Below are 12,264 nucleotides of genomic sequence, written 5' to 3' on the forward strand. Positions count from 1 at the left end.
ACTAGGTGTCTGTCGGTCTTTATTCCAGTTGGAGGAGGGGCTTGAATATAAAGACTCATTCAGTAGTTGTTGCTATAGTTCCAAGCAAGTGCTTGAATGAAGAAAGATTTTCTTCAAATGAATGGATAAATCCACAGTAAATCAATTGAGGGAAATGTGATCTTTTTGTTGCTTCATATGTTGAAAAATGTAAGATGGGAAAATTTAAGAATTAAAGTTGAACTACCATATTTTTCGCCCATAGGACGCACTGCCCCATAGGACGCACCTAGATTTTTTTGGGGGGGAATTCTTTATTTCCCCCCCCCCAGGCGCGGGGCTGGCGCGGGGGAAGCCCGAGCTTCCCCAGCCCCCAGAACAGGCTGCTGCCTGCAAGCCTTGCGAGCCCGGCGGGACCTCCCGCCGGGCGGCGAGGCTTGCGGACATCTGCCCGAAGCACAGGGCGTGCTCCGCAGCGTACCCCGTGCTTCGGGCTGCAGGCTGCCGCCCAAGCCTTGTGCACCCGGCGGGACCTGCCGCCCCAAGCCTTGTGCACCCGGCGGGACCTCCCGCCGGGTGCACGAGGCTTGCGGACATCTGCCTGAAGCACGGGGCGTGCTCTGCAGCATGCCCCGTGCTTTGGGCTGCAGGCTGCCGCCTGCAAGCCTTGCGCGCCCAGTGGGACCTCCCACCGGGCGCGCGAGGCTTGCGGATAGCTTCCTGAAGCGCACCGACCCCTCTCGCTCTCCCGGCTTCAGCGAAAGCCTGCATTCGCCCCATAAGACGCACACACATTTCCCCTTCATTTTTGGAGGGGGAAAAGTGCGTCCTATGGGGCGAAAAATACGGTATATTTGCCTTGCCATTTATATTCGGCTACACTAAGATGTGGCAGAAGATCGCAATGACTATAAGTTACAGTATGAAAGCCTACATCATAGTGCAGCTGAGCTTTACAGACCAAGAACCTTTGTGGCTTGAATCAACATCTTAACTGGAAAAGAATTCTCACCTTCCCCTTCCCCTTCCCCTTCCCCTTCTCTGCCAGCTCCCCTGACCTTCCAGATATTATTATTATTATTTTATCATTTATACCCTGCTCATCTGGCTGGGTTTCCCCTGCCACTCTGGGCGGCTCCCAACAGAATATTAAAAACATGATAAAACATCAAACATTAAAAACTTCCCTAAAAAGGGTTGCTTTCAGATGTTCTCCAAAAGTCAGATAGTTGTTTATCTCCTTGACATCTGATAGGAGGGTGTTCCACAGGGCAGGTGCCATTACCAAGAAGGCCCTCTGCCTGGTTGCCTGCAACCTCACTTCTCGCAGGGAGGAAACTGCCAGAAGGCCCTCTGAGCTGGACCTCAGTGTCCGGGCAGAACAATGGGGGTGGAGACGCTCCTTCAGGTACTCTCCTCATCCACCTGAGGCAAGGGTGTCTTAATTTGTGGCCTCAGAAATGATGCTGGATTGCAACTCCAACCCGCATAGTGATTAATGAAGAGACAGGTGTGATAATTGTCAGTACGGTAAGTGTTTACAATGTGGAAGTTAATAGCTGTGTCAAAGTTATTTGTGATGACACTTGCACAAAATGAGCAATTGCCAATATCAGAACAAGAATGATGATGAACGAAGCCATCATACTTCCTATCAACACACGATTTGCTAGGTTGTGATTCCACTGCCTCCCACAGGAATTCCTGAAAATTGATAGCTGTCAATGTGCTTAAAAAAAATATTTTTTTTTAATTTATACCCCGCCCATCTGGCTGGGTTTCCCCAGCCACTCTGGGCGGCTTACAGCACATAAAAAATTGTAAAACATTAGACATATAAAATTTCCTGATACTGTGGTACCTCTGGCTAAAACCAGGAGATAAAAATGTCTGCAAGAGTGAGAAACCACCTCCAGTTTCATTTGCCTTTCAGGAAAAGGTTAAAAATAGTACACATCCATTTGGAGAGTACAGATCCTCCAGATACAAAATTAAAGATACAGCAAAATCCTCCAACCAAAATGGGCTGACCCAGCACCTAAGAGGCTTTCAAATTATGTGACTGAACAGGCTTGAGCAGAAAATGCTGAGCTGTATCTCAGTTAACCTGCATATTCCATTTTTTAGAATGCAAGGGGACTTACAAGTACAGTAGTACCTTGGATGTCGGACAGTATCCGTTCCAGAAATCCATTCGACTTCCAAAACGTTCGACTTACAAAGCGCGGCTTTTGATTGGCTGCAAGAAGGTCCTGCAGCCAATCGGAAGCCCCGTCAGACTTTCGGCTTCCAAAAGAACGTTCGATTCAAGAACTCTGGAATTTACTGCATCATAAAACTTCAAATGGCAGGCTTGGACAACAGCCCAGACTGAAGATAAGAGTAAGTCAGGAAAAAGCTGCGCTGACAAACTGTCAAGGGAATACACACACACACAAATCTGAAAAGCAGGGGGGTCAATAAGGGTCAGTTGGGGGGAGTGAGAACTCCAGGGCAGGTGTGGTGGGGGTGGCAGAAATACAGAAGTCAAAGGGGCAGCATACCTCCAACATTCCTCAGTTGAAAATGTCTGTCTTGTTATCTGAGGAATGTTGGAGAGTGTGAAATTTCAGCAGTTCTCAAAGCTTAATCTGGTAAAAAGGTAAAGGACCTCTGACAGTTAAGTCCAGTCACGAACAACTCTGGGGTTGCAGCGCTCATCTCGCTTTACTGGCTGAGGGAGCTGACGTTTGTCCGCAGACAGTTTTTCCAGGTCATGTGTCCAGCATGACTAAACAGCTTCTGGCGAATCAGAGCAGCGCACGGAAACACAGTTTACCTTCCCGCTGGTATTTATCCACTTGCACTTTGATGTGCTTTCGAACTGCTAGGTTGGCAGGAGCAGGGACCGACATTCCAATTGGCAAGCCCAAGGCTCATTGGTTTACACCACAGCGCCACCCACGTCCCCTTAATCTGGTAAGGTAAAGGTAAAGGGACCCCTGACCATTAGGTCCAGTCATGAACGACTCTGGCGTTGTGGCGCTCATCTCGCTTTAATGGCCGATGGATCCGGTGTACAGCTTCCGGGTCATGTGGCTGGCATGACAAAGGCGCTTCTGGCGAAACCAGAGCAGCGCACGGAAATGCCGTTTGCCTTCCCGCCGGAGTGGTACCTATTTATCTACTTGCACTTTGACGTGCTTTCAAACTGCTAGGTTGGCAGGAGCAGGGACCGAGCAACGGGAGCTCACACCGTCGCGGGGATTCAAACTACCGACCTTCTGATCGGCAAGCCCTAGGCTCAATGGTTTAACCCACAGCGCCCCCTGCGTCCCCTTAATCTGGTAGTGGGGCACAATTTGGCTTTTGACAATATTTCTGCAAATTATCCTCCTTTAATCCTTTGCAGACAAAATGGAGATTGCAGAATGCACACAAATATACAATTCCTACAAAAGATACACAAAACTTTTGATTCCCGAGTCTGCGACTAAAATTTCTAAAAGTTAGGAATTGGTTACAGCAAATGTCATGGCGCTTTCCCTTGGATCGCTCCCTCTCTCGTGTGTCTGGCTTGTTCCATATGTGCACATCCAGCAAAGTCAGTTTTGCACCTTCGTTCTCCTATCGCAAAGCACGTTTTCCCCTCAAGCAGTGTCCTTGAATGCACAACGATGCCTGCAGGTAACAGGAAGCTAGTGCTTTAAAAAGAAATCCCACCTGATCCCTTTGCAAGATAGCGGCTTCCTAAATCAATGTCTAGTTGCTCTGGGGCTTCGCTCCTGTTTCCAGATGCACAATTCTCTTCAGTTGCAAAGAACAGAAGACGGCAATTTGTGCTCTGTAAATGTGCGAGAGGCAAAAGAACACAAACAGAAAGAACAGAAATATTTGGAAAGAAGAACAGGGGAAAAGAGCCCACAAGCACGGATGACTGGTATGACTTTTGAGTTTTACAGAGACAGGAATAAAGATTGCTAAAAGGTTCTAGAATACATGATTTTGTGATTAAACCAGGGTGGGAAACTCTTACGGGTTTTGTTTGCAGAATAATCAAAGTTTTGTTGATTAATTAGTCAGAGAGTAAGTTTCTGTTGAGCCTGTTGAAGGGCACATCTTTATTTTTATAGGCATTTTGGTGTTGATGTGTTACTGTGGTAGGAAAGAAATATACCAAATATCCCTTTCCTTTCTAATAATGGGGTAGCTCTTGCTTATTAAATTCCAAGTTCTCTTACATGCCGTTCAGTATCTCAGAAACACACCTGCATTCTAGTTTTGCTCATGGGCAAAGGTAATTTACAACCAGGCTGAAATCGGATGACCACTTGCCTGGGAGTAAGTCCCCTTGAACTCTGTGGGACTCTGCAGACATGCAAATATTTTAAAAGTAGGTGATTCACTAAAAAAAAAAAAAAATGAGGCTATTTTCCAGTAATTTAAATGGAATTAAGTAATATATCACTTTCCCCACTACGTTTTGGGATGAACATTTATGATTTAAGTGAGAACTTTTTTTCTTTCTTTCAAGAATCCGTATAGTCCAAAGGCATGTTAAGTGTGTACCAGCATGTTTGTCCATCCTTTTACAGAAACCCGTCTGATGAGGAAGGTATAGCAATTAACATTCTAGACAATCCATCAAAGGACTTTCAAATATCCCCCCCTTCAAATATTTTCCTTTCAAATATTTTCCAAAGCAATTCATCATCATCATGGGTTAAAAAGCTAAAGGTAAAGGGACCCCTGACCATTAGGTCCAGTCGTGAGCGACTCTGGGGTTGCAGTGCTCATCTCGCTTTATTGGCTGAGGGAGCCGGTGTACAGCTTCCGGGTCATGTGGCCAGTATGACTAGGCTGCTTCTGGTGAACCAGAGCAGTGCACAGAAACGCTGTTTACCTTCCCGCCGGAGTGGTACCTATTTATCTACTTGCACTTTGACGTGCTTTCAAACTGCTAGGTTGGCAGGAGCAGGGACCGAGCAACGGGAGCTCACCCCGTCACGGGGATTCGAACCGCCAACTGATCGGCAAGTCCTAGGTTCTGTGGTTTAACCCACAGCGCCACCCGCGTCATCATGGGTTACATCAAAACAAATACCGGATCATTTAAATTAGCAGGAGTTCATTTCATTTCAAAAAGGATGTTTGGACAAATGAAATCTCTGCAACTTTCTGTCTCAAGTTACCTGCTGCTTGAGTTATACCGTGATGATGTCGCTGGGTGAAGTGATGGCTGTTGTCACATGGTCACCCCTCCAGTTTCCTCAAACACAGCTGGGGAAGCAGCAAGGGCAATTGGTGCTTTGAAGCCGCTTCATCAGGAAGACATGGAGAAACATAGAGTTGGAAGGGACCCGAGGGTCATCTAGACCAACCCCCTGAAAAGCAGGAGTCTCAGCTAAAGCATCCATGACAGATGGCCGTCCAATCTCTGTTTAAAAACCGTCAAGGAAGGAGAGTCTGCCACCTTTTGTGGGAATCTGTTCCACTGCCGAACAGCTCTTGCTGTCAAAAAATCTGGATGAATGTTTAGTCTTGGACTACTGCAATGCGCTCTATGTGGGGCTACCTTTGAAGGTGACCCAGAAACTACAACTAATCCAGAATGCGGCAGCTAGACTGGTGACTGGGGGCGGCAGCCAAGACCATATAACACCAGTCTTGAAATACCTCCATTGGCTCCCAGTACGTTTCTGAGCACAATTCAAAGTGTTGGTGCTGACCTTTCAAGCCCTAAACGGCCTCGGTCCGGTATACCTGAAGGAGCGTCTCCATCCCCATCGTTCAGCCCGGACACTGAGGTCCAGCACCGAGGGCCTTCTGGTGGTTCCCTTACTGAGAGAAGTGAGGTGACAGGGAACCAGGCAGAGGGCCTTCTAGGTGGTGGCACCCGCCCTGTGGAACGCCCTCCCATCAGATGTCAAAGAGATAAACAACTACCTGACATTCATAAGCCATCTGAAGGCAGCCCTGTTCAGGGAAGTTTTTAATCTGTGACATTTTAATGTATTTTTAATCTTTGTTGGAAGCCACCCAGAGTGGCTGGGGAAAGTCAGCCAGATGGGTGGGGTACAAATAATAATAATAATAATAATAATTATTATTATTATTATTATTATTATTATTATTATTATTATTATTATTATTATTGTCGGAATCTCCTTTCCTGTAACGTGAAGCCATTGGTTCAAATCCTACCCTCCAGAGCAGGAGAAAACAAGCATGCTCCCTCCTCCATGTGACAGCCCTTAAGATATTTGAAGATGGCTATCATATCTGCTCTCAGTCTCCTCTTTTACAGGATAAATATTCCCAGCTCCTTCAAGCGCTCCCCGTAAGGCTTAGTTTCCAGACCCTTGATCATCCTGGTTGCCCTCCTCTGCGCATGTTCCAGCTTGTCAACATCCTTCTTAAATTGTGGTGCTTAGAATTGGACACAGAATTCCAGGCGTGGTCTGACCAAGGCAGAATAAAGTGGAACTTCCCTTGATCTAGGACGCGGGTGGCGCTGTGGGTTAAACCACAGAGCCTAGGACTTGCCGATCAGAAGGTCGGCGGTTCGAATCCCCGCAACAGGGTGAGCTCCCATTGCTCGGTCCCTGCTCCTGCCTACCTAGCAGTTCAAAAGCACGTAAAAGTGCAAGTAGATAAATAGGTACCACTCCAGCAGGAAGGTAAACGGCGTTTCCGTGCGCTGCTCTGGTTCGCCAGAAGCGGCTTAGTCATGCTGGCCACATGACCCGGAAGCTGTACGCCGGCTCCCTCGGCCAATAAAGTGAGATGAGCGCTGCAACCCCAGAGTTGGTCACAACTGGACCTAATGGTCAGGGGTCCCTTTACCTTTACCTCCCTTGATCTGGACACTAGACTTTTGTTGCTGCAGCCTAGAATAGCTTTTTTTTGCTGCTACGTCGCACTGTTGACTCATGTTAAACTTGTGGCCCACCAGACCCCTAGATCCTTTTCACATTTACGGCAAGCTGCAGGCCTCTGTTCTTATTTATCCATTTTGTGCACAAGCAGAATGTTGGAATTTCCCCCAAAATAATACAGAAGTGAAGTTTCTGTGGAGGATTTAAAATGCAATGTTTCACATGCAAAAGTGAATCAGGCTGGTTTATTTAACAACCTCTCTCATAGACAAGAGTTAATGAAGAAGAAATAAATGCCCTGTGCTGCAGACATTTCAAGGTAACACAATATTCTGGACATTTATTGTCCATGTTAATTTTTCTTATCTATTCCTCCCTTCCAGCAGGACATCTGGCCAGTTCTACGTACCAAGAAAATGTACAATCCTGTCTTGAAGATCAACACAGCTATTGTATTAATGGTATCTGCATATTTAATAAGGAACTACAGGTGCCCACCTGCAGGTAAACAAGTATACAAAATAAAACAAAATAAAACAAAATTATTATTATTATTAGTTGTGCAGCAATCTCGATGTTATGATGTACCTGAAAAAGCTCTTTTGGGGCACAGGACTGCAGAAGCCATCTTGACGAGTGATTTGGCTATTAATTGATGCCCCTTTGGTTATGACTACTGCAAGCTAGGTTTTATCTTCCAGGCAGCCTTTCCTTAGGAATTTTATTATATTTCCCCCACTCTAGGTGCCTCGCAGGTTACAGTGGTGAGAGATGTGAACATTTGATGTTGAACTCCCATGCGCAGGACCCTTATGACCATTACATTGCTGTCGGGATTGGGGCTGGAATATTGCTAATAGGTATATTTGCTGCCATCTACTGCTGCCTAAGAAAAAGGTACGAAAGAGAAGACGATAGTATTTGTCTTGCCTGTTGCATTTTGTAGGGGATGTTCCACTGGTGGTGCAGATATGTCTTGTTTTTGGGTGTACAGTTCCTGTTTCCTTATCCAGTGCTTTTTTCTATAAAAATGTTTAGGGGTACTCTCATTTTGGCTCAAGAAAACCACCATTTTATAGTTCAAATCGGGGGAAATAAATAAAGTGCCGTATTTTTCGCTTTATAAGACGCACTAGACCACAAGATGCACCTAGTTTTTGGAGGAGGAAAACAAGAAAAAAAATATTCTGAATCTCAGAAGCCAGAACAGCAAGAGGGATCGCTGCGCAGTGAAATCAGCGATCCCTCTTGCTGTTCTGGCTTCTGGGATAGCTGCGCAGCCTGCATTCGCTCCATAAGACGCACACACATTTCCCCTTACTTTTTAGGAGGGAAAAAGTGAGTCTTATAGAGCAAAAATACGGTAAATGGACAAAAGTACAAAGATTCACATAAATATATCCATAACTGACGCAGGCCAGAAATAGGCTGATCCATCCATTTCTAGTTTTGGGAGGCAGGCAGTAAGGTGTGTCATGATCACACTTACACCGACATTGCAAGTTGGAAAAGGATTCTCAGAAAACAGATAAGCTTTCTGTGTATGCTTCCCAGGACTGCTTTGTACACTGAGTCACTTCCATATGTAGCCAAGGTACACTCACCCATTCACTAGTACAGGGGTCAGCAACGTGCAGCCCATGGGCCGGATGCGGCCCACGAAGACTGTTTTACCAGCCCCCGATCTGCCCCCGAACCGAGCGACCCGCTCAGCGATTCCCCCACGCGCTGCGTTAAACCAGCGTGGCACGGCGCGGGGACTCGCCAAGTGGCGCGGAAATCGTGTCTGCGCACATGCAGATACCAGAAACCACTTGTGCGCATGCCCAGATGCCAAAAATTGCTTCTGCGCAGGAGTGATTTTCAGTGTCTGGGCATGCACAGAAGCGATTTCTGGTGCCGCGGATTTCAGTGTTGCTCTGCGCCAGTCTGGCCCATGCATTATCTCCATGGGAGTGATCCAGCCCATGGCTGGTAAGCCTTGCCGACCCCTGCACTAGTACTTTTACTACAAAACACGACCCCCTTTTTACTAAAATTTTCTGGTACTTTGACAATGATACCCGATGACAATGCATTGCAAACTCGTCTTGCCAGCATTTCATGTACGGTGGTACCTTGGGTTACAGATGCTTCAGGTTACAGACTCCGCTAACCCAGAAATAGTACATTGGGTTAAGAACTTTGCTTCAGGATGAGAACAGAAATTGCGCGGCGGTGCAGCAGCAGCAGGCCCCATTAGCTAAAGTGGTGCTTCAGGTTAAGAACAGTTTCAGGTTAAAAACAGACCTCCGGAACGAATTAAGTACGTAACTGTTATGTACTGAAGTTCTCACCCTGGGCCAGCAGGGGGATACTGTAGGGATCGCTGCGCAGCGAAAGCAGCAATCCCTCTTGCTGTTCTGGCTTCTGGGATAGCTGTGCAGCCTGCATTCGCTCCATAAGACGCACACACATTTCCCCTTACTTTTTAGGAGGGGAAAAGTGAGTCTTATAGAGCAAAAAAATACGGTAGTTTTAACTCAGGTCCACATATGCAAATAAGGGATTGAAAGTGAAGTTCAGTGATTGGATAGTTACAGAAAATGGTTACTGTTGCGTTCTAGTGGAGCTCTATCTAAGCAGGCTGGCTGAACCCTTCAGTTCAGTTCTGTTCTGTTCTGGCCTGTGAATAAACAAGAGCTGTTTGAAGAATCGCTGTGTCATCTGATATATTCACCCACAATTTAACAGTAACCAGAGGTACCACAGTAATCAGAAATGACAGAAATGTCATCTCAATTCCATTCATTCTGCCTTTTCTTCCCTAGGTACAGAAAGACCAGACTCCTCCTACAAAGTCTACCATGAGGAGACAGCACTGTGAAGGTCTTCTGGGTGGTGTATGAGTTTGCTGATGAACTAGGTGTGGTGGCCAAAGAAAACCAGAGTCGGCAAAAGACTTTGTGGGCTGCTAGCTGCTAAGATCCTTCTCGCCTGCCTTGTCCTTAGCTTCTGAGCAGAACGTTGCAGAGGCCTTGCGCCATGGACGAGGCGAAATAAGTGCTCTGTCCTCCTGAGTGGCACTGTTGATCTGTGTGGTTCAATGTTGTCCCCTCCGAGTGGTAGTTTTCTGCAGAGTCTTGGGTCTCTTTTTTGTATCTAGAGATGTGGGGGACTGAACTTGGCTTGCCGATCGGAAGGTCAGCGGTTCGAATCCCAATGATGGGGTGAGCTCCCGTTGCTCTGTCCCAGCTCCTGCCAACCTAGCAGTTCAAAAGCACACCAGTGCAAGTAGATAAATAGGTACCACTGCAGCGGGAAGGTAAATGGCATTTCTGTGCGCTCTGGTTTCCATCATGGTGTCCCGTTGTGCCAAAAGCGGTTTAGTCATGCTGGCCACATGACCCGGAAAACTGCGGACAAACGCTGGCTCCCTCGGCCTGAAAGATGAGCGCCACAACCCCATAGTTGCCTTTGACTGGACTTAACCGTCCAGGGTCCTTTACCTTTTATCTACAACCTACAAATGAATATTCTTTCAACTGGGCAGTTCACTCCACAGGAAAGTTAAAGGAAAGATGGATAGTCCTTCCAGACCTCACCAAACCTCACCCTGGAGGAAGGGTTGCCTAGACCAGGAGTTGTCAACCTTTTGGAGTCTATGGGTGCATTTGCAAACTGGAGACACTGTCATGGGCACACATGCACATTGGCTCCACTAGAATATTTCTTTCAAACCTAATTTTGGAGAGGGGAGGGGACTCCTTTGGGCCTCTGCATTGGCAATGCCTGGCATAGACAAGACACAGGCACCCCAGTGTCAAGATTCAAGGCTTGTTGGGAACTCATATGAGAAGGACCCTTCTTCTTCTTCTTCTTCTTCTTCTTCTTCTTCTTCTTCTTCTTCTTCTTGAATTTATATACTGCCCTATACCCAGAGGTCTCAGGGCGGTTCACAGAATAAAATCAATATATAAAACCACAAAACACCTAATAAAAATAAAAACAACAGCCCAATAGCCCCCTCCCACAAAAAAACACATTTTAAAGGGTACAGTGGTACCTCGGGTTAAGAACTTACCTTATTTTTCACTCTGTAAAATGCACCAGACCACAAGACGCACCTAGTTTTTGGAGGAGGAAAACAAGAAAAAAAATATTCTGAATCCCAGAAGCCAGGACAGCAAGAGGGATTGCTGCGCAGTGAAGGCAGTGATCCCTCTTGCTGTTCTGGCTTCTAGGATAGCTGCGCAGCCTGCATTCGCTCCATAAGATGCACATCCATTTCCCCTTACGTCTTAGGAGAGCCCAGAGCTCAGGTTGCACGTGGGTGTGGCCTACCAGCCTCTCAGCAGCTGCTGTTGTCCTCTGCTTCTCAGTCTTTTTTCAATGCTTCCAGGGGCAAGCGAAGAAGGAGTCGTGCGGCCAACGGCTCCCAGCTGCAGTGATAACCAAGTGAACTGAATCTCTCCAAAGGGAGATTTTACAGCCTGCATCTTTGCTAACCCAAAGATTGCACGATCTTTTTTTGTGAGGAAACCAAGTTCTTTTGTTTTTAAGTTGTTTGGAACCATTTTTTCCCCACATCTTTGTTTCACTACCAGCAGATGCAGACTTATTTGATGCAACTTCTGAAAAATCTATGAGTAAAATGTTCACTTGTTTGCAAAGCTAAGTGTCTCTGATTTATTCTAGCCTAAGCATTTTCATGGGGAACGTTTATTTAAAGGTGGGTGAGAGCAGATGTAAATCTAACCAACTTCCAGTGTGCTTGGAGCAATTACCATTGTGCAATTGGCCTTCGAAACCTCTCTCTCCAACATGTGTTCCTATTGCTATCATTTCACACACAGATCTACCACTTGCCTTCCTGAATGGCTTCCAGGAAATGCATGTAGAACTCCTCCATGTGAGGACCAGGACCCCTGATTGGTCCAAGGTCCCTGCTCACAGGGAGGAGCTGTGTGTTCATCCATTAGTAAGTGAATATAATTCCTTCTGACATAGCTTGAATACACAGACACTGGGGAAACTGGGCCACGTCAGAGGCTAGAACTTGCTCATGTGTTCCCACAAATGCAATTTCTTTCTTTACAGATTTATCCATCGCTTCATAACCAGAGATGTACAGTAAGATGGGGTAAAATACAAAAGAGCCAAATTCTAAAAACGATAGAACAATGACTACAATTGTATAATTCACATTCTGCAAATATTACGGAAGAATAAACCTGTGGAGGGTGGGGTCATATGAGCCCCAATATCATAGCTGTCAACCTTTCCCTTTTCTTGTGAGGAATCCTATTTGGAATAAGGGAATTTCCCTTTAAAAAAGGGAAAAGTTGACAGCTATGCTCAATATATGATCAGCATTCTAAGCGTTGTTATGATGGTTTGGGTGGAACGAGGAGAGGAACAGAATGGTGCTATTCGGCTCCCAGTTGAG

Source organism: Podarcis vaucheri (genome assembly GCF_965113315.1).
Source record: "Podarcis vaucheri genome assembly, chromosome: 13".
Classification (NCBI taxonomy): Eukaryota; Metazoa; Chordata; class Lepidosauria; order Squamata; family Lacertidae; genus Podarcis; species Podarcis vaucheri.